Genomic DNA, 21,606 nt, shown 5'->3' with positions numbered 1-21,606 from the left:
AACATATATATTATAATGACACACAGCAAGTTGTAGTCATTAGTCGGGGAATAGAACGAGTAGAGTATGTAACCATTAAAGAAAAAGACAAGATAAGAACCATTAATTAAGTAGTATTTAACCTCCATTTACATCAGCTGTGTGTAAGAGCACCCCAAAACTGGTATTTTAGCAATTTAAATAAAATCATAGATAAAAGCTTCAGTGTCAAACCACGTAGCCCTTTATTTTTAGTGTAGCATTTGTTCAACTTATGGAACTAATTTTTTTCTCTCTCTTTATTGTTTGCAGAGAAGATTCAGGGAATCATTTCAGAATTTGGTGTGGCTCTGCCACCCTGGGTTTAACCAAGCGGACAGATTCCGCACAGTAAAATGTTCTAATGTGATGATATACCACTGCTTCTAGACCCAGTGACAAGATGAAAGTCCAAGAACACGCATAAAACACCCATGAAGAAATGACAGAGCTTGAAGTCAGTTTGAATAATTTCTGAATCATAAATTCACAAAGGGCGGAGGGAGAAGAAAAGAGAAAAGGAGAAGCCAGGAGGAGGGGAAAAGGGAAGGTGAATGGCTCATACCAACCACCTCAAACACTAAATTTAAGAGTTTTATGCACATTCATATTTCCTCCTGACAGGACTCCAGGTATATATCAACTGACCCACAATCACAGATGCATTAGAAGCTCTGCTTCAATTGTGTCGAGAGGGGAGTGTGTGCCCAGTTTGGCACTCATGCGTTTTTCACTTTGGCTACGTGTATACTTGTCACGTGCACAGCGGTACATAATGGAAAACATGCACTGTTCACAATGACTTCTTTCAACCTTCATTTTGTTTCCCGAGATATGTGCTGCCTGTCTTTGCTCCTGCAGAACATCACTGTTTGATGGGAGCTCTGTAAATCTATATTTAGGGACTGAGATACACCCTTTTCTCCCAACACCCTCAGGACAGCTAAGATCAGCACTTCTGTTAATAGTTTCCAGGTTTGAACTCTGGGAAACTAGGCTACCCCTGGAATTTACTTTTCCCCACAGACAAATACAGCTTGAGGAATACAACAAAACCCACCCTTCTTGATTGGCACGTCCAGACAGAAACTCTTTTGTATTTTTGACCACTGGTCAATATTTAAATTGGAACTTAAGATGGATATGCTATTAAAAATATGAAGTTTTTTTAATTAAAAAATGGGAAATATAATGTGATGATACACACCTAATAGAAAAGGCTGCCTAATGGTCAAACACACCATTATGGCATTTGTATGTCTTGCCTGGTGATTCTTTGTGCTACTATGCACGTAATGTGCCCAGAAGGCCTGTCATCTCCCCCGCTAGACCGAAGCAGAAGCCAGACACAGGGTCTAGAACATTGGAGGCTTTCAATAAATGTCTAACGAATTAAACTGAACATCAGCAGCCCCTTTATATATTCAGGTCTGACTCCACCTTTCTTGACTGTCTTTATCGCTTAGTTAGGAATGCTGAAGAAGATAGGCTTTTCCATCCCTAGAACTGAATGAGGGTCAGGGGAGAAAAACTGTAAATAGAGAGGAAAGAGAATTCTGCAACCAACTCCCTCCTGCTGACTCTGATTCCTACAGGTTCCTGGAAGTCAGCAAAAGACTGGGAGCAGGCTACCTCCACATTGACTTGCAAGCTGAGTTTTAATATTAAGTATTGTGGCAGATATTAGGAAGACCTAAGAAGCACAAAATATCTCAAGAGCTAAGCAGAGGTACTTCTTGTACCTAAGGTGATACATACATTCACATATATATGTATATGTATATATATAGGTATACCTTATATACATATGTGTGTTGTTGGCTTTATCTGAAGCTAAGTTAGATAGGGGAAAAAAGCAAACTAGACCTTGAACAACTATTACTTGATGAGCTGAGTTGGAACAATTATAAACAAGTGGAAGAAAATCTAGGTTTAAAAGCGCTTTAACTGTAGCTTGGAATGGTATGGTAAGCACCCTGAAGTCAGCACAGCTTTCTGGAATGAAGTATGTCTCTTGGAACAAAAACGTTTCTGTAACTCAAATTCTGTATACCTGCATGTATTATTTTCAATACACACTCTCGATAAAGGGTTCTTGAAGGTATAAGGAACCTTAAATAGTACTATGCAAATGAAAGACTAGAGGGCAATTAGAATATGCAAGTTTGTCATTTCTGCTTTAAAAAGAAATGTCAGAAATATGATATCTGTAACGATCTGACTTCCTGAAAGGAATCCGATTGCAGATAAAGGAGCTTTGCTCTAGAAGCAAGGGACGTATAGCTTGAAAAATATTGATTTATATCGAACACTTAGAATCACATTAAACATCACTCCCCCAGAAATATCAAGTTAATTATTGATAAACACTCTGATGTTACCATCAGGCTCAATAGCCAGGAGCTCAAGTTCTGTTTCTTGGTGACCTTCTACATCAATAGCTATTCAAATGTACAGGTAGCTTCCATTTGAAGTTTTATTTATTTTGCTTTACATTTCGCCTCCTTCATAAGAGAGCACAAGGCCATTCTTACCTGCACCGTTCCACAACGGTTACCTGGCACACATTACAAGCACATGGCCTGTGGACCAAATATAGCACACTGCTGTTTCGCTTTGGCTTCCAGGTGTTCGAAATGTGCGGATATCTTTAGGTCTGAATACATTATCCAGTTTGCGACTGTTCTTACCGCTCCCTATTGTTTTTACCCACGTATTTACAATTAACTTATGGATCCTTGTAGACATTTGAGCTGGTAAGCTCTAGCTTAGAGCTTGGACTTCCCCCTGATGCAAGGAATATTATTTATTCCATGCTATTCTTTACTCCACACTGGTCTATCCTTCACTTGACCGGTTTGGTGTAGCACTAAGTTTTTTTCAGGCATTCATTCATTGTTTGTTCAGCTGCTTCTAAATGCCAAGTTCTGTCCTGGGCACTCGTGACAAGGTAGTGCCTGCTGGCGATACATCGTGCCTGCTCTCACAGAGCTTCTATTCCAGCTCAGTGGCGACGAGAGGGGACGTTGACATCAAATAAGTACATTCAAGTGATGACAAGTATTATGTAGAGAAAAATGAAAAGGAAGGAGCTCAAGCATCACAGGGGATGCTACTTTCTACAGGGGACCAGGAATGTTCTCTCTGATGAGGTGGCATCTTAGCACACACCTGAATGAAGTGATAAACACGCAGATATTCGGGACAAGAGCTTTCCAAGCAAACACAGATCTCCTCTTAGAGAAAGCTCTATCTTCACGTAAACATGTGAGAACTTGTACCTCTAGCATACTTTTTGGTTGTCTTAGCTGAGGATCGAAGAAAACTGATAGCGGTTTTATGCTTAATTTCGTCATAATTTCTGTACTTGGTTTTTTTGAAACCGAGTAGAAAATAAATCAGTACTTTTCAAACACTTCTTTCAAGATTGCAACTTGACTCGATGCTTCTGCTATAACTGAAACAATGCCAATAGAATTTAGCTACTCTGGAGGAAAACGTCTATTGAAAAAAAGCTACTTATAGAAAACCCTTTTACCAAAACTCCCAAGGTTACTTTGAACAGTAACAATAATGACTAACAGACAATGGCACGATGATGTTAAAAAATGATAGGGGCACCTGGGTGGCTCAGTCGGTTAAGCATGTGACTTCAGCTCAGGTCATGATCTCACTCACGGCTTGTAAGTTCGAGCCCCACATCAGGCTCTGTGCTGAAAAATATTGAAGGTATAAGAAAGGCACAGAGCCTGGAGCTCACTTCAGAATCTGTGTCTCCCTCTTTCTCTGCCCCTCCCTTGCTCACGCTCTGTCTCTCTCAAAAATAAACATCAAGACACTGTGATATTGATTTCAGGGTAGACAAATAGACTTCAAAAATGATATATTTCCTTTGTGAGTATTGTTAAAAATAATACAATAAATGAACATTCTATATACTCTCAAAAAAGGGAGTAAGTAATCGTTGTAAATGAATAATTAAGGAAGTAGAATTTTTGTTTTTTTAAAAATAGCAATTATTTTAGAACGTTTACGAGATTTAAGAGATTATCTTCATCAATGTCCTCTTTTGTTTTTTAAAGTATTTATTTATTTATTTTTGAGAGAGAGAACGAACGTGTGTGTGTGTGTGCGTGTGTGTGTGTGTGTGTGTGTGCAGTTGTGGAGGTGGGGCAGAGAGGAAGAGAGAGAATCCCAAGTGGACTCTGTGCTATGAGCACAGGGACTTCATCTCACAAACCGTGAGCCTCAGGTACTCAATTTCCTTTTGGCCATTAAGAAAACTAAAACACTAGGGAGTACATGGCTTGTCCAAGGACAAGGAGCCATTGATTTGGTCAAGCTGGAACCTGAATTTATGGTTCTTAATTTGTAGACTAGTACCCTTATTCCCTACATACCACATTCTACTAGTGAATTTAAATAAATAAATAAATAAATAAATACTACTATGATACATGTTATTTTTCGGGTTATGGGCTAATCCCCAATGACTGTAAAGAGCTCAACATTTTTTTAGTGTGTCCACCAAGCCTTGCCCTCCGTGACTACAGGAATGTGAGAGCATGTTCTATCAGGAAGGCTGTTTTCCTCAATACTAACACGGCTGTAACTCTCTGAGCCAAACACCCTGAGCCCTGGTTCGTGATTGGGAAGAGCTAGATTAATTTAGGACCTTCACCAATGCTTTAAAAAGGCATCAGTGGGGCCTGTTGGATTAGAAGGATGAGACCTAGGATTCAACACTCATTAGGGTAGAGTCTCAACCCTGTTCTGGATCTTTGCAGATGGCAATCATAGAAAACAGGAAACTAAATATCTGCCAGCTGGCTAGGTTTATGTGAAATCATTGGATTAATCAATCCAGTCTGATCCCCAGCTTGTGTATGTTTATTCATCATTTTACCACTACAAGAACAGCCATCAATGATTTCTTTGCTCATTTTATTTTTAAGTGAAAAACATTTCTAAGAAATAATATCTTGAAATATATTAGCTGAGAGTCAGTTATAAAAATAGCAATATAGAAGTAATTTTAAATAGTTCTTCCAGTTAGTTTGATTTTCAAGAGTAACCTAAAATAATTTAGGCACTTGTTTTGCTTAGCCTAAAATTAAGTTATTGATTACTAAAAATTCTTACCACCATACAAGATGTTACTGAAATATGCTATATTGTACTATCAACATAATAGCATGTTATTACTCTTTGCACAGTCCCCATGAGTGACGCAAATTGTCCAAGCCATGAGTTTGAATTTCTATATTGTAAACTAAAGGAAATGTACCAGTTGTGGATCTTGGCGTAGGTTCAGCTTAGTTCAACCAACATATATTGAGGCCCTACTAAATCCTAAGCATAGGTAATGAAAATACAATTAAGAAATAAACCTTAACTCAAAGAACTTAGATTTAATTTAGAGTTTCAGTCGGAGGTCAGAGACTCAATAATCCTATATTTGTTTATATTTTATTTAGGTTGCGGTAAATATCATCCATCCAGAACTAATCCCACAGCAAAGGCCTTATGCCTTAGGAACAGGTTATGGACCCATACAATCCCAAACATTTGAAGAAAGTGAAACACTATGTTCTGAGGAGGACATTTGGAGGAGAAGGGCTAGTTTGTACATAGTGGGGTGTCAATAAAATTCTGATGATTCAACAGTAACTCAGCTCTTTTGTTTTGGGACCCAAGGAAGATATCTCTCACAGTGAAAAGCCTCCAGCGGTATCAGGAATCTCCATGCTGCTCCCTGCCCAACACATCAGGCCACGAGGTTTTATGCTACCGTCATGGCAAGGGATTCTGACATTCAAGTGCTGCAGAAGAGACTAGGAAGGGAACAGGATTCTGTGCAGTTCTATCAGCAGTGAAATCGGAAGTGCCTGGCAGTTGAATGTAAGAGCCATTTGAAATCAGACATTGCTAATTTGGGAATAGTCTAAACACAAACTTTACAAACATTCATAAGATTCATGTTAAGTTTTAGGGCATACCCTTATCTTCTGTACCAAGCAGAACATTACAACTTGAGATATGACTTATTCTAGAAATTAAACTATAAGAAGAAATAGCCAACTCCCAACTTCTAAAGGGAAATTGTAACATTTACAAAAGTTTAGATTAAAAAACAAAGCTTAGTTTGAATATATTTTTAAAACCAAACAAGCAACAACTTTAAGAAATTCGTAAGACAGTCTCTTAAATTGAAAAATAGGATGGACGAGAGATGAAATATTAAGTAATGTTCTTTTGCTCCAAATAATTTTTTTAAGTATTTGTGGTTTGGGGAAAGAGGCAATAATTGCTTTACTGAAATAATTGCTTTACTTTGTTAAAAATCTGTACATATATATTTTGATATTTCTAAAAGCGATGTATATAATGCATATGATTAGATTCCATTAATAATAAAATCTAAAGGAAATCTACTCAAGTATAAAAGCTTTACACTTGTTTTCTAAATGATAATGTCTTGAAGATTCTGAGTTATGTCAAATATCCTGAAATTGTAGATCAATGATACGAATATTCAATTAACATTTGTGATGATGAGATATGGCCTAACTGTATCCTGCAATAGCACCAGGTGTTTGAACATATATGGACAAAAAATCAGATATAATATAAAATGATATTTAAAGTATTAATATAAATATAATATGAAATAATAGAAAATAGTAAAATTGGAGTCTACAATCCAGTTCGTCCACTTTATTATTATTATTATTATTTTTGCTTAGTTCTTATTTCATATTTATTTTATTTTATTTCAACTCTGCAATCCAGGTAGATGTGGAGGGGAGTAAGGAAAATATGGAACCCATAGAACTCCAGCAACAGCACGAAGATTATAGGATATTTTGAGCGGATGGGGGGGAGGGGGAGGGGTGGTCTTCTGAGCTGTAGAAGGAACGGTCTGGTAGTTAACATAACACGAGTCAAATTTATTAAATTTGTCCACAGTCAGCCCTGGTGATCTTGCTGGTCTTGCCATTCCTGGACCCAAAGCGTTCCATGGCTTCCTTAATATCCACACTGTCTTACACCTTGCCAAAGGCCACGTGCTTGCCCTCCAACCACTCAGTCCTGGCAGATGAAAAATTGGGAACCATTTTTATCGGGTCCAGCATTTGCCATGGACAAGGTGCCAGGACCCGTGTGCTTCAGGATGAAATTCTCATCATCAAATTTCTCCCCATAGGTAGACTTGCCACCAGGGCTCTTAGGGTGTGTAAGGTCACCACCCTGGCACATAAATCCCAGAATAATCCTGTGAAAGCAGGAAGCTTTATAACCCGATCCTTTCTTCCCAGTGCTCAGTGCACAAAAGTTCTCTGCCTTCTTTGGAACTTTGGAAACAGCTAGGAGACTCTGCCCAAGGGGTCACTGTCCAGGACAACGTCTAAGAGCACGGGGGGATTGACCATGGCTGGGCAGCACGGGTGGCGGCAAAGGCAAGGCCCAGTTCCTTCACTTTGAAATTGAAGACCTCGAAGCCAGGTAATTTCTCTCATTCACTTTGACAGAATTATAAAATTCGCTGATGGAACAAAACTCAGCTTTTGCTGATGTTTACCACTAAAATGTGCCACCTCTGATTAGAGTACTGGGGTCCAAGAGTAAACTACTAATTAGTCCATGCTTTACTCAAAAATAATAACATTTTTTTAGAATTTTCTAATAAGAATTTCTTTAAACATAATAAGCGTCAGTGGTAAGAAGTAAGAAACAAGAAGTAAGAGCAAGAAGCTTCTAAAAGAAGGAAAGGAAGGAGAAAGCAGAGGAAAATTTAATCTGCTTCAGTAGTTTGACCAATGCTGGGCCTCTCAAAAATTTAGCTTTGGGTCACTCAATTCAGACATTCTATCCATGATGCTAATTCAGTTAGAAACAATGATGGTCGGTGAGTGGAAAATCCTCAATATTGATTGAGACGGGATTTTTTTGAAGCGTTAAGTTTTATATCTAGTAAACATTGTAGAAGATAAGCTAATTTTGATGTGGGTAGATTGAATTAAAGTCCATAGGGGCTAGTATATTGAAAGAAAAATGAATTACCATATTTTGGAGGTTGTTTTCAGTTGGCAGTGGTGGAATTTGTAGCCACAGCAAAGACCCAGGGTAGGAGGGAGAAAAAGCACGATGTGAGATAGCATCTCCCAAACTAGCCCTATCGCAATAGATTCTGTTTCCAGCCTCTCTCTGACCCCAATGTTACCCTCAAATCCCACTCAGCTTCCATGCCGAGTTTTTTATTCTGCCGCTGTTTTCTCTCTACATAGTTTCTTTCCAAACCAACATCCACGTTCCACTCATCAACCACTGCTTTAGAAAGCTTCAGGCTGGATGGGCAGGCATCAAGTGCTGGCAGGTGGTGTAGCTGTTAGCCAGCCTTGTGTATCACAAGAGATCTGATGCTATCAAATTCCTTTTCCCCCAAAGACTAAAGAGAGCAAGCCTTTGTGAGCATGCAGGAGGGGGATGAAAACAGTTTGTCTCCTGAGCGGCCAGCCTTTGTCATATTACAAATGAAATCACTTTGGAAATTTAGAGAATTAATATCATAATGAAGACGGTAGTACCCATTAGGGTGGTCTAATGTTGCTCTGGAGAAATGTGATGGATGCCCAGTGGCTGCAAACCCTTATTTGCAGAGAGTCACCTCTGCAGTTGCCATTATTAGGAAGATGTCTGAAGCAAAGGATCAGACACAACCATTGCAAGATGAGATAGTGTTTGACTGGTTTCCAGGGAACCGAAGGATACAAGCTTAGTTGTACCTGTCACTATGGCTCCCAGCATTTTTCCCCCTTAATGTCTTTTTTAGCTGTAGGAAGTTTCTCTTTAAAGATTCAGTGCTTTGCTAATGGCATAAAGTGAGTAATGGGGAGCATATAAAAATGTTATATAGATTACAAATGGATTCGGTCTATTTTAAGACAATGTGTGCCAGCCCTAAAGGACAATTTTATTTGGCTTTACTTTTCTCTTGAAAATAAATTTAGCCAAACATTCTGAAATGGACACACCACTGGCATCCTTACGTTCATTTAGTTTTCTATGTAAAATATCACTGGCTTCCCATGGCAATAAACGTGCCTACCCCAAATCTGATCTGCATTTGCTGCTCTTTTCTGCACTAAACCCTAGAATACAATACTTCCGGGAATTACCGTAAAATCTAATTGAATCATCGTTTCTGATACCCAAATGTCTCTACCTCTTGAACTGCTTTCCAGTGACATTGGTATACATAACAGGAAATGAGAGTTTTCCAAAACCCCATCTCAATTCCAGATTAGATGAAAAAGAAGGATAATTTCCCTGAGAAAACTTTGGAATGGTGTAGAAGAAGGGAAAGGCTAAATATTTAAAGATTTCCTGGAAAGTAAGATTATGCCCATTTTTCTTCCCATTCACAGCTAGTCCTTTTGTGTCTCAGATCTGAATATAAATTCAATTTGTATTTCTTATTCCTGTGCCTGCCATTTACCAAGTAACATCTCTTCTCTGCAATGTTTTTCTTCCAATATCTCTCTCTTTTCAAAACAGGTTTATAATGTGTTGTTTGTTTGTTTTTTGTTTTTTGTTTTTTAATTTCAAACTGCTGACACCCAGTCATAATCAATAATCCAATATCTCTCCCTTTTCAAAACAGGTTTATAATGTGTTTTTTGTTTGTTTGTTTTTTGTATTTTGTTTTTTGTTTTTTAATTTGAAACTGCTGACACCCAGTTATGAAACTGACATAATCACCCAGGTTTTGGAAATCTTGGTCAATGATAAATGGAAACAACTCAGGAATGATTCCCAATTCTTTTCCCAACATGAACAAAAACAAAATAGCTAAACTTATTTACTAAGCAATTAGAGACCAAACTTGGACTATTCTAGGATTTGGTTCAGTGAATATCCAGGCTTTTTCTGTTGAGCTGCTTTTAATTTCCTGTTCTCTTCTGTATTCAAAACATTTTAGGACAGCCAGCCTAAAGGTCCAGTCAGATCTCTCTCATGTGAAATAATAAACGGGAAGCAAGGTTCACCAAAAAGCTGAGCTAACTACTCTTTGGGTTGTCTCTGGTGCCTTTTGAAGGGGACACAATTAATTTAATTCATAAAGCCTTATTACCTTTACAAAACAGTAAATTCGATTTGCTCTCTAAACACAAAAACTTGCTGATCACCCATATGTAGCCTTCGCATGTTCGTGTTGGTGCATATTGTATCTCAAATCTGTATTTTATCGCATATCTTATTAGTCTTTAACTTTATCATGCATCTAAGTCAGTTTTCCCCCGCTATATTTAAGTCTCCTTAAAAACAATAAATATTTATCTTCACAGTACCTAGCCCCATGTTAGGCATATAGCAAGGACTCCATAAGTATGTGCTAAATGAAATCAAACTGGTGTAAACAGTAAATGCTATGAACTTCCTAAAACTCAATATAGATAAACAAATCCTAAGTGTGGAAGGAAGTGTATGTGGTCACTCTTCTGTACTGTTTTAAATTTCCTTCCAAACTGTGACATACATATCCCGTAATAAAGATATCCATCCTCCCTAAAGCAAATAAAAGGGTCCTAATGAACGTAATGGACCCCACTAGCATTCAGACTCTGCAAACGCCAAATGTGATCTTGGACAGAGAGGAATCTAATGAAAACAATCACATTACACATAGCTCTTCCCTGCTCGGTGCTCAATAAGTGAGCAGCGGGCTCTCTGTGTCTAGCTTACAGAAAACAGGAGGTAGCAGTTTGCAAGGAGCAGTGTTTTAATGTGATTGGACTATAACAGACAATCTATTTACAGCGTGCTCTGGGGAGCTTATAAACAAATGTTGAGTAATTTCAGCCAGCAGTAATTACCCTTGCAGCTGACAAGGATAGCATGAGACTTTCTCCTTCACCTTCAGCCCAGTCCAGAAGGCAGTGCACAAAATGCCACTTCTAATTATTTCTGCATTTCTATGGCTAAAGACCAAAGTATGTTATTAGAGAACATTTTAGAAGCTTTTTAAAAGCTTATTTATTAGGACAATTAAAAGTCATCACTATGACAGCAAATAAAAGGTTCCATTCTCAGGAATGCAGTATCAGATGAGCCTCTGCCCACTCACCTTTCAAGCAATGCGGACTTGTTTTGTGTTGTCTATTGTTAAGAGTCAAGACCACAGCTCGGTAATAAAAAGGAATAGTATCTGGAATGCATTCGGTTTAATTCTGAGATGTGCCTTTTACTCTTTATGATTTTCAAGCCATTTAGAGCATATAGCTGAAGTTATTTCTCAAATGGCACAGAATTTTGAGATGTGTGTGTGTGTGTGTGTGTGCGTGTATGTGTTCTGTGATTACAGATGCTATCGGTGATAAAATGCATGTGGTCCTACTGTCTCCCCACTTGTACCTCTCACAGATTTTTAAAGGATTTTTATCTGGAGAGGTCACTCATGTTGCATCAGTGTGACATAGACGTTAAAAATTCAAAGATCTAAAAATAAACCTTCGGCAGATAAGCTTCTCACGGAGGACTGAAGGAGTAAAACAATTATGCAGAGCAATCACCCTGAGCGTTTGTAATTAACAATCAAATTACTTCCCAGAAGTGTCCAACAAGAGAACTTTTGTTGAACATTTCTATACGTGCCAAACTACCCCAAAGTAATTGGGGAAATCAGTGAACTGTGGTATGTGCTGGTTCTCAAACACCACGGCCAGTTTGGCGTTCACCGAGCTTCTGTCCGCCTCAGTAAGTTCAGTTCAGAGCCCTACTATAGGAATTGACAGTCGATATCTCATCCCGCAAAGTATATTATTTACATTTTTGATACGTTACATTACATTACATTCTGTCATGTTGCATTTCATCAACAAGGGATAGAATGTTGCATAACTTCATATGACATGATGACAGATCTCTCTTTCTCTCTCTCTCTCTCTCTCTCTCTCTCTGTCACACACAAACACACACACACACACACACACACACCACAAAACTTTTAGGTCAGAACTGTGGATCTGAGGAAATGCTTTTGGATTTTGGCCCTGAAAGGATCCTAGGAGTATTCCAAGGATAACGAATGCCACGGGTCTGTCGTGACAATAACATCATATTGCCCTGCACAGTGATGCCTGAGCTTATTCGATATATATTTTGCCACCTGTTTGTAAATATTCTTAAATGAGTCGTTACGATGCACAGCGGACCACAAAAACCCAGGTTCTGAATGTTAAACAACAATATGCTAAAACTCAACCTCCTTGAAAGAAACACCAAAAAAACCAGATTACGGACTTTAACAATACACCATTAGATGCACGTGCCTACCACTGCTCTGCTCTCATTGCCGAGACGCGGTTGGCAGACGGACAATAATTTGTCCTTGTTCTTGAGACTGGCAGGTGTCACTTTGGCCAGTGTGGGATGTGAGTGACAGATATTTTACAGCCGAAGAAATGAGAATGCAGAAATTCAAGAGCACCTCTGGGATTTCCCTGGTCATTTGTGGGCAGCGCGAGGGCAGAGCAGGCCTCTGTGCTAACGCAGGAGCCCTTGCGTCTGCTGCGGGCTGCCGCCCGACCACGGCATTTTAAATAATATTTCTATTAACAAAGGTGTGTTTCTGCTTTGATGGAAGCGTGCAGAGTGCGGCTCTCTAGGCTGTTCATTGTATACCAAACTGCTCTAATTGCTTTCCTGTGCTTTATTCAGAGATCTAGTAAAAAGCTGATTTCAGTGTGAAATTGCTTACAGATTTAGCAGTTTTGAACATGCAGGTTTTCACAGGCATTCATGTAATTTATCAAAAGCTGGAAGTTTGTTTTCCTCCTCTACCCAGAAGTGTCAAATTATTTCAGTTTTACAAAAAAGAGAGGAAAAACTTCTCCTTGGAAAGGAGGTGGTAATGGTAGGAAATAACAACAGCGACAACAGCAGAATATGCAACACAAAAGCAAAAATGAGACTATGTCTCTTCTACCTGGAGAGAATCAGGAGCTTATGTTTTATGTTCTCTTGTGTTCGATGCAATTTTTGTATATGCTAAGGAGAGATTACACATTTGAATGACAATGTAAAAAGAAAAAATAGCTGTGAAGCTTCAAACACATCTACACTGTACTTTTAAATATGAATTTTTAGGGTCACCTTTCCCTGTGAGATAAAAGAAAAAGTTTTGAAAAGTATAATTATCCAAACACATTAATATGTAAATTTAGTGGTGTTTGAGAGTTATAACAAAAAAAAAATGGCTAAAATCAGCAGACCATCTAAAGATTTCACAAACAAAATATTGTCCAAAATTTACAGGCAATATATTCAAGATGGTAAGGCGAAAATCATTTCCTTTAAAAACGTGACACAAACCTCCGTACTTATTTTCCAATGCTGTTTCTGGTATGCAGATCACAAAGAAAGGGACTTCTCTTGTCCTAAGTCTGAGTCCTCCCTGACATTTACATACCATAAACACAATATTTGAATCATCCTTTTCCTTAAGATTATAACAGTTATACTAAGATATGCCCTTGTCCATTACACTTGCAGAACTCATGGGCGTTCACTCAAACACAACTGATGTAGAAAGGATACATTTCTACAAGTCAAAATTTCTAAATTTTGTGACTGCTTAAAAGAATTATTATATGCAATGATATACAAGCAACATGAATACTAAGCTTTAGTTACAAGGATAGTTATCTGCCTTCATTTTCCATTAATTTCCTCCAGACCACTGCTGAAATATTACCTTGCAAAATGAAAATGAAAACCATATGTTGATTAGGGAAAACGTTAACGTCACAGTACTTTTCAACATTCACTGAAAGAGTTAACACGGAAACTATCTCCAAAGAGAAAGAAGATACATTTATTGAGATTGATGTTAGAATATGTTGTTTTGTATCATTTGCCAAATGTTTCATTTTAAAATAATTACTTATGTTAAATACATTGAAGCATGCATGAAAACAACATGATATGATGTTAGTAGCGTACCACAATTTTAGGAACAGATATAAGATTTTCCCCTACGAATGGAATAAAGCCTCTACATAAAAACCAATAACATGCTGAAAAACATACAGTCGCCATTACTTTTTTCTCTACTTACTAATGAAAAGATAAATTGTTCTCCTTTGGAAATCAAATATTTCTCTAACCACCGTGTTTCTTTAATTAAACTGTATTCTTTACAGTGATCAAATATAATTAGCAGTAACAAGTATTTAATGAAAACAAACTGCTACTCCCAAACCTTTACTACATGTTTTGTTTAAATCCCATAGATGCTCCAAGGAACTCTGTATCTCCACCACAAGCACACATTCATGCCACCTCCCCATTCTGCCCACCCCCATTTGCCAGGAGCCTTTAAAACAAGAGAAACAACAACAACAGCAACAACAACAACTTCTGTAATTCCAAGACTTTAGTTCAAATTAAATCCTGCCCCTCAGCTCAAAGCGGCTCTTGCAAAGAAGCTTACCACTTAGCACTTCAAATATTTTATACATTTTTTTTCCTTCAAAAATCCCATTTGGTAGCATCATATAATAAAGCATTACCCTGGTATCTTTGATTATTAGCAAGTGACCAAAATAAGAAGAAAAGTGCCCACACTGGACTCATTGAAAGCTAGGTGCTATGGCAAGTCTTCTGTAATTAATTGTGAGTGAAAGGGGGTTTGGTTTTGCAGCCTCGTAAAACTTTTCCCACATGGCTGAACCCACGGTCAGAAGACGTTAGGCAACATTAACTGCCTGCACATTTCTGCAAGGCTCTCGAGGAACAGCTAGGCGCTGGGGCTCCAATCCTGAGAACCTTGGGACATAAGACATCAGCGTCTACCTTTCATCTTCACCGAGATTTGGAGTGGGTTCAGACCACAGAGGCTCCGTAATTCTCACTAATTCATTTGCTTTCCTGATTCACTTGGCTTGGGATAACCTGAGAATGATAATGAACCTGTGAGAGGAGCTCTTAGTCCCTTGCCTTTGAATGTGCTCGGCATGGATCTAGGGCTTTCTGTGAATCTTGCAAGAGGAAAAGAATCTTATTAGCACTGATTGCTAGTCGTAAGGTTTCCTCTAAAAATTGCTCTTGTGTTTTAACTCTTGCTCGCTTCCTGCAAAGCAGAACAGTGGTGGGGGTGGGGATGGGGGTGGGGAGGGTTAGACTCTTTATGCAGATGATGTATGTTTCTGGACGCTAGGGTGGTATTTTGGGGGTGTGATTTAAATCAAATCTTAGCAGCTGGTTTTTTGTTATTTCCCAAAAAGCAACCTCGGTGTTTCCTACTCTTTACTGCAACTAACACCAAGTGCTTCTGTCATTTTCCATAGGTAAACGCGCCCTTGTAACAGAGAGGTAAAGTTTTTTTGAGGAACACCCAAGGCCTCTTTTTTAAAAAAAAAAAAATCATTTTCAGGCTTCATTTACACAAGAGTTGTCAAGTTCACAGGCATTTCCCGTGGTTTTGGAATTCTGTTGAATTGGCACTCTTTGCTTTTACAATTAGTGTGTTGTGGGCCTTTAACTTCCACCTAGGTAAGAATTTGTGCTTGAGATGAAAAAGTCAATAAATGAACTGGGCAAAGTGGTGTGTTTTAGTGAAGCAATAAAAAGGGCAATTTGGGTCTACTAGTCTAACGGAAGGTGATCATTCTTTAGATCTTGAGATACTAAACTACTGACCAAATTATTCCCTTGTTCGGTTGTAATTGTTCCTGCACATTGCGGTTGCACAGACCCTCCCAGGCCACAGGCCAACCGAAGTTATATGCAGCAGTTGTGATGAAATGGATGCACCCAGGGGCAGAAGAGGGCTTGACTCAAGAATTAGAAAGGGATCTTGCTGGCAGAGCTGAGTGCTAACACACTCTGGTACTTTACAAAAGGTGTGTAACCTCTGAGGTCGTGTGCTTATCCCCCATGTGGGGACTCTCTTATCAAGATTTTAAATTTCCTCCACAATCCAAGTGAGCAGAGCAACCCGTGACATCCATATGGAATTAGTAAATGGGTCGCAGGGGTGGTGGTCCACAAACCTAAGCTCTAAGTCCTCACCACGTTTTGAGCAGGTGGAATACCACTTGCTAAAACAGGGGAGAGCTTTACAGCGCACACAGTCCAACTCCAGGGATTTTAAAGATGAGAAAACTCAGGACCAAGATGGTTGGGAGATCCGTCCAAGGTCAAGCAGCTGTTTGGTGGTAGAGGTAGGAAGAAAATTCAGTGTTCAGATCGCAAGTCCAGTGCTGTCTCAGACTATGCACAAAGAGTGCTAAAATTTCCATACAAATGTCTTGACATTACAGTGCACATGTTCAAGGGCTTCATGCTAATGGGAAATATTTCAAGCAGGAAACTGTTCTCCTAAACCACACCACTGCTCCTCTCTATTGACTTCCTATTGCCTGACACCATTTGCTTTGTTTCAGTTTTGACTCTTTCCAAGGACACTCCCTTTTATTTCTTCCCAACCAGAGAATGCCTCCACTGATGAACAAGTTGACATCACTGGCGAGTAAATTGTCAACATTTCCTTTCTCTGTGCTATCACACTATTCCCCTCTCCTGGTTTCTCTCGGTATTGGGACTGTTCTTTTTTCTGGCTAATACTGGGTGAATCTTTACTAAAGTAATAATTCATTTACAATTTATTTCTAATTCCCTGAAATCGCTTGTTCAGTGCAATTTCACAAAATGTGTGGTTAGAAAGATACGCAGTTTGAAAAATATTTATGAAAAACACATAAATGCTTCTATCAAAGAAATGATCGTTTCAAAGAAAGTACAACAGTGAATAAGAACATGGGTTTGGGAGCTGACAAATCTGAGCTAAATCCCTAGCTCCAGTACTTACTATGACCTTAAGCCTCAATTTTCTCTTTTAAAACAGACGAAGCTTGTAAAGTCTTGCCAAAATGGCTAGCACACCATAGGCTCTCAACAAATCTTAGCTGTTGTTGTTGTTGTAAGAACATTATTAAGGGACATTATTATTCTATTGGTATAAATAATAAAAGAAAAGATGCATGTATGAAGCTTTGCAAAGTTACAGTTATTTAGGGTTGAATGGATCAGGGAGTTGTCCTAGAGAGAGAGGAGGGGAATAAAAGTGAAAACCTAATTCAAGTGCTCCAGGTTGAGAGACTGAAAGTGATGACATCACTTGTCACACCCTAAAGGGGAGAGCAATAGAAAGCTATCTAGGGAGGCAACTTAGGTGGCCTGGGCAACCATGAATTTGCTTATCAACCTCTAGGGAAAGCAGCAAAACCATAGAGAGCTGAGGAGAGAGCCAAGAATGGATCCAAACCAGGACCCAGATTCTCTCTTGGGCCCAGAAGAGAAAGTCAAGGGTAGAAGTCAGGAGCAAGCCAGCTTACCAAGCAATTTCTTGTTATATTTTCATATAACATAGAGTTAGAATTGCATCAAGAGAAATACTAGCAGCCACAGATATGGAGATTCCTCAGAAGAACTTTGGCCATGAACCCTTCTGAGGATCAGCAGTCAAGAGCTTCCCAAGTGAACCCAGGCAGCTGTCACTGGGCTTTGTGAAGGCCATGGTGACTCTGAAACAAAGAATTTTAGAAGAGGAAGTTTGGGGTGATGGTCATGAGAGGAAAAACGATGTGTGTGCTTAAATATGGACAACTGAGGGGGTACTGGGAGCATCCAGTAGAAGTAAGCAACTAAGGAGACTATATGACTGAAACTTAGCAGGAAGTCCAGAAAATTATTCAGGAAAATCAAGGACACGAACATTTGTTAAGCATCCACTGTATGCTGCTCGTTTTTACTTAATCCTATTTATCCCATGCAAAAACGTTATTAGCTCTACTTTTTAGAGGCAGAAACTTAGGTTACAAGAAGGAAAAACTGTATCCAAGATCATATAGCTAATAAATGGGAGAACCATCGAGAATTAAAATGGATATCTTTCTGATATCAAAGCTCCTTTTCCATCCATCCCTGATGCTTAAAATTGAAGCCATGAGAATGTGCAAGTTCTCTGAGGGACAAAAAAAAAAAAAATGTAGGCAAGAGTCAAAGAAGTCAAGTAAGTGTTTAATGCTACAGTGATTTCAGGAATTAGGACTGATAACACACTGTTGGATTTGGCAATTAGGAAGACACTGGTGACCTTGGGAAAAGGAGTTCCTGTAAAGTGATGAGGCTGGAAGCCAGACTGTCAGTGAAGGGATGGTGAGGGAATGATGGCTGGAATTGTAAATTGCTCTCTGGAGAAACTTGGCAGTAAAAGTGTAGTAACTCTGAAGAGTACTATGAGCTGGAGACATTGTTTCCTTTTGTTAGGGAAGACATAAAAATATTTGTGGGCAGTGGTGATAGAGCTACTAGAAATCAATGCTCATTCGGAAGAATCAGGAAATAATTACAAAGCACAGATACATAAGAGGAAAAGGAAAGCTCTGGCTCATTAAATTGTCCTTACATGATAGGATGCAAAGAAAAAAGAGCTAAAAATATATGGACTTATTGGGGTGATAAGAAGGATACAAGAACAGAGGTATTTTGGAAGTTTGCGTAAGACAGGAAGTAGGAAAACTTGTGTCAGATAACTGTGATCAATCAAGTAGGAATCAAAGGTATTTGCTGTAAGTCAGATGTCTTGAAGAGGATCTGAGGGCTGAAAGACGGTGAATGGATGGATGGATAGATGGATGGATGGACGGACAACAGAAGAAAAGCTAGAGGCACACTTTGGTTAGTTAGGGTCAAAGGGAAGGGATGCACCAAATAGGTAGAATCTCATTATTAAGTGAATTTGGAGTTTTGAATAACCCCAAAGTGTGTTGAAAGTGGATAGGTCAGAGCCATTATAAACTGACCCTACAGGGTCATCACAGTCCACCTTATAAAGAGATCCTACTGCAGCCCCTGTGGGAGACAAGACACGCTGATTATACAAGTGGCATCAATCTCTTTTCTTTGAGATGTGGTGTTTAATATGTTGCATTGAAACCAGAACAGATAAAACAAATCTGCAACCGCTTTCTCCCACCATATGCAGAGTAAAAGAGCCAATGCATCTCTTTCATGGCAGAATATAGCAGACTTTATCTTTGTGCTTACCCTCCACTGTTAAAACGAAAGCCTGTTTGTAAATCTAAATATATTAGAGAAACAATGACATTTTGCAGGACCCACTGGGCATTTATAAAATCTTGACCACAGTGAATAGTAGATACCTCCCTTGAAAGGCAGGAAAACCTGGCTAATGTGTCAGCTTATCTATTAAAGAGATGTGGCAGCATAAGGATCTATTTCCTTTTTCTTTATCCTTAAAAATCTATTACAAATCAATTTCCCTTTATTGATAGAGTATTCTCTAACAACTCAGTCAACATCCAAAGTACATACTTAAAAGAGATAAGAAAAAAAATGACCTTTTATCGGTCTGTAACACTGAGTTGCTTGAATTCTGAAATTCAAATCCAACTTTAGGAAAAGGAAAAACAAAAAGCTCTTTCTCGGCATTGATGCCATTTATTCTGATGCAGTTTGGATTTCATAAGATTCTGTTAGTCTAAAATTCTAGACACATCTATGAATTCAGGCGATTTTAAAAACACCTCTACAGAGGCACATGTTGATTTAGGAAGTGCCCACATGACAGTAAAACAACCAATCAATTCAGTGAAAAAAAAATCAATTGATTCAATAAAAACATCAAACAGGCTGTTTGCTGTCATGAAGATCAAACTACTGTTTGACAGAACTTTTACTTTTTAATCGATGGTATTGATGTCCATCAACACAGTCTTAAGTTGACCAGACCATGTGCCCCTTACAAAAAAGGTCCAAGTTGCTGATTGTGAAGTTATTTCCGTAAAAGAGCACAGATGAAAACCTCAACTTGAGGCCAGGATTTCAACTTTCACTTTGCAGCTCTTCCCATCACATCCATTTTTTTTTCTTAATAACCTCCTTCAGGAAGAAATTTGTTTTGGAATGCGGTGCTGTTTATTATGTAGCACAATGTTCCTCAAACAATGTCGCCACCATACTGAACAGCATCTTGTGTTTTCACCCCTAAAACAGAGGTAATAGATTTTAGCCTTCCTTTCTTTGTATGCATCGTTCGTCTCTCTTGGCTGATATCTCTGGAATTTGTAGCATATCCATCATTATCTAACTGCCAACTGTTTTCAGAGGAGCTGTTGCTTTAAGCTCATTATTTCCTCCGATTGGAGAATCTGCAGAGCCTCTTTCTACAACACACAGCAGCCAGCATGGTACATGTGTACAGATGAATGGTCGGGTTTGTCCTTCAGAGACTCTTTGTACCCAGCTTTGCCCCAGAACTGCAGCGAGTAATGAGCAGCAAATGCATACTCATGTGCCTTAAAAGTGTGCAGTGAAACTGTTAAAAACATTGCCAAAATAAAGACCACATTCCATAAATAAGCTGTTAATATGACCACATACTTCCACAGGGTCTCCTACTTACCTAAGAGTTTGGGGATTATCATGATTCTCCTGTAATTAGTTTCCACAAAACTTCCTTGAAGTCAAGTATGGTTGATTGGGCAGGTGCCTTTCAAGGAGAGTTATATGAGCTACACTTTGGGAGATTTCCGACTAAATCTGAGAGTGGATGATGAAAGACCCAACATGCAGATTGTGGGGAAAGTAGGCAAAGACGCTATGAATGCTATTAGTTTAAAGGTCTGTGAAATCATATCCCCAAGGCACCTGAGTTACAATCAGAGAAAAAGATGTGTGTTTCATGTCTTTCCCTATAACTCATTATTTAACAACCTAAGTTAAAGGGATAGATGTTTCAGAGTTTCTGAACACAACTTTCAGATTTTTAAGGACTGAATGGTATCTGGAAATATTGAAAATGTAAAACTTACTGTCCATACTGATCTCTACAGTCTTTGGGGGGGGGGGTGTGAGATAACGGGGAGTAGATGTGGAAATAATTGCCAGGTAACCAAAATAAAGCATCTTTCCCTCCTTTTCCTTTAACATAGGTCGAAACAAATATAAGTAACACTCCACCATGATCAGATCCGGTCTTATACATTATGTGTTGTTGTCGTTTTCACTAAAGCAAAGAAAAGCCAAGAGGATTAGTTATCTCAGCTGTAAATACCTGAGTTACAGAAACACAGCTAGAAAGCCATGGTTTCCTCCCCTTCCACACTCTTTCCCATGGCTAAAATCAGCACGGCTCTACTGACGTCTAAAAGAAAAAGGTGTATTGTCACTGACTCCTGCCATGCTAAGACTCAAGTGTACCACCTCTAGTGATCTAGAGCCATTTTGGATCTTTAGTATTGATAACAATTGTTTATGCTCACGTGAGTGGATTAAAATCACTGTTACCATGAGAAACATGAATCTGCACCCAATGATTTTAGCAAGAATATTAAGAAAATCTGACATAAAAAATAAACAAACACCATAGGCCATGGGACATTAAGGCATCAGAAAGGACAATCAGAAAATAACTATGTTTAAGGTCCCAGCAGGAGTAACGTCTGCTGCTGCTAATTGTTATATACATTTCAGAACCGAAAGATGGAAACTTTTGGATTT

The 21,606-nt window shown here is 38.7% G+C and overlaps 1 pseudogene; it reads right to left on the bottom strand.

The window, feature by feature from the left end:
* Positions 1 to 6,971: 6,971 nt before the first annotated feature.
* LOC109269773 (peptidyl-prolyl cis-trans isomerase A-like) lies at positions 6,972 to 7,451 on the bottom strand (annotated as a pseudogene).
* Between the last annotated feature and the right edge of the window lie 14,155 nt (positions 7,452 to 21,606).

The sequence above is a fragment of the Panthera pardus genome, unplaced genomic scaffold (genome assembly GCF_024362965.1).
Source record: "Panthera pardus isolate Hobbes unplaced genomic scaffold, ASM2436296v1 HiC_scaffold_10, whole genome shotgun sequence".
Classification (NCBI taxonomy): domain Eukaryota; kingdom Metazoa; phylum Chordata; class Mammalia; order Carnivora; family Felidae; genus Panthera; species Panthera pardus.
The sequence above is the reverse complement of the archived record's forward strand: the minus strand, read 5'-3'. Positions and strand labels throughout refer to the sequence as shown.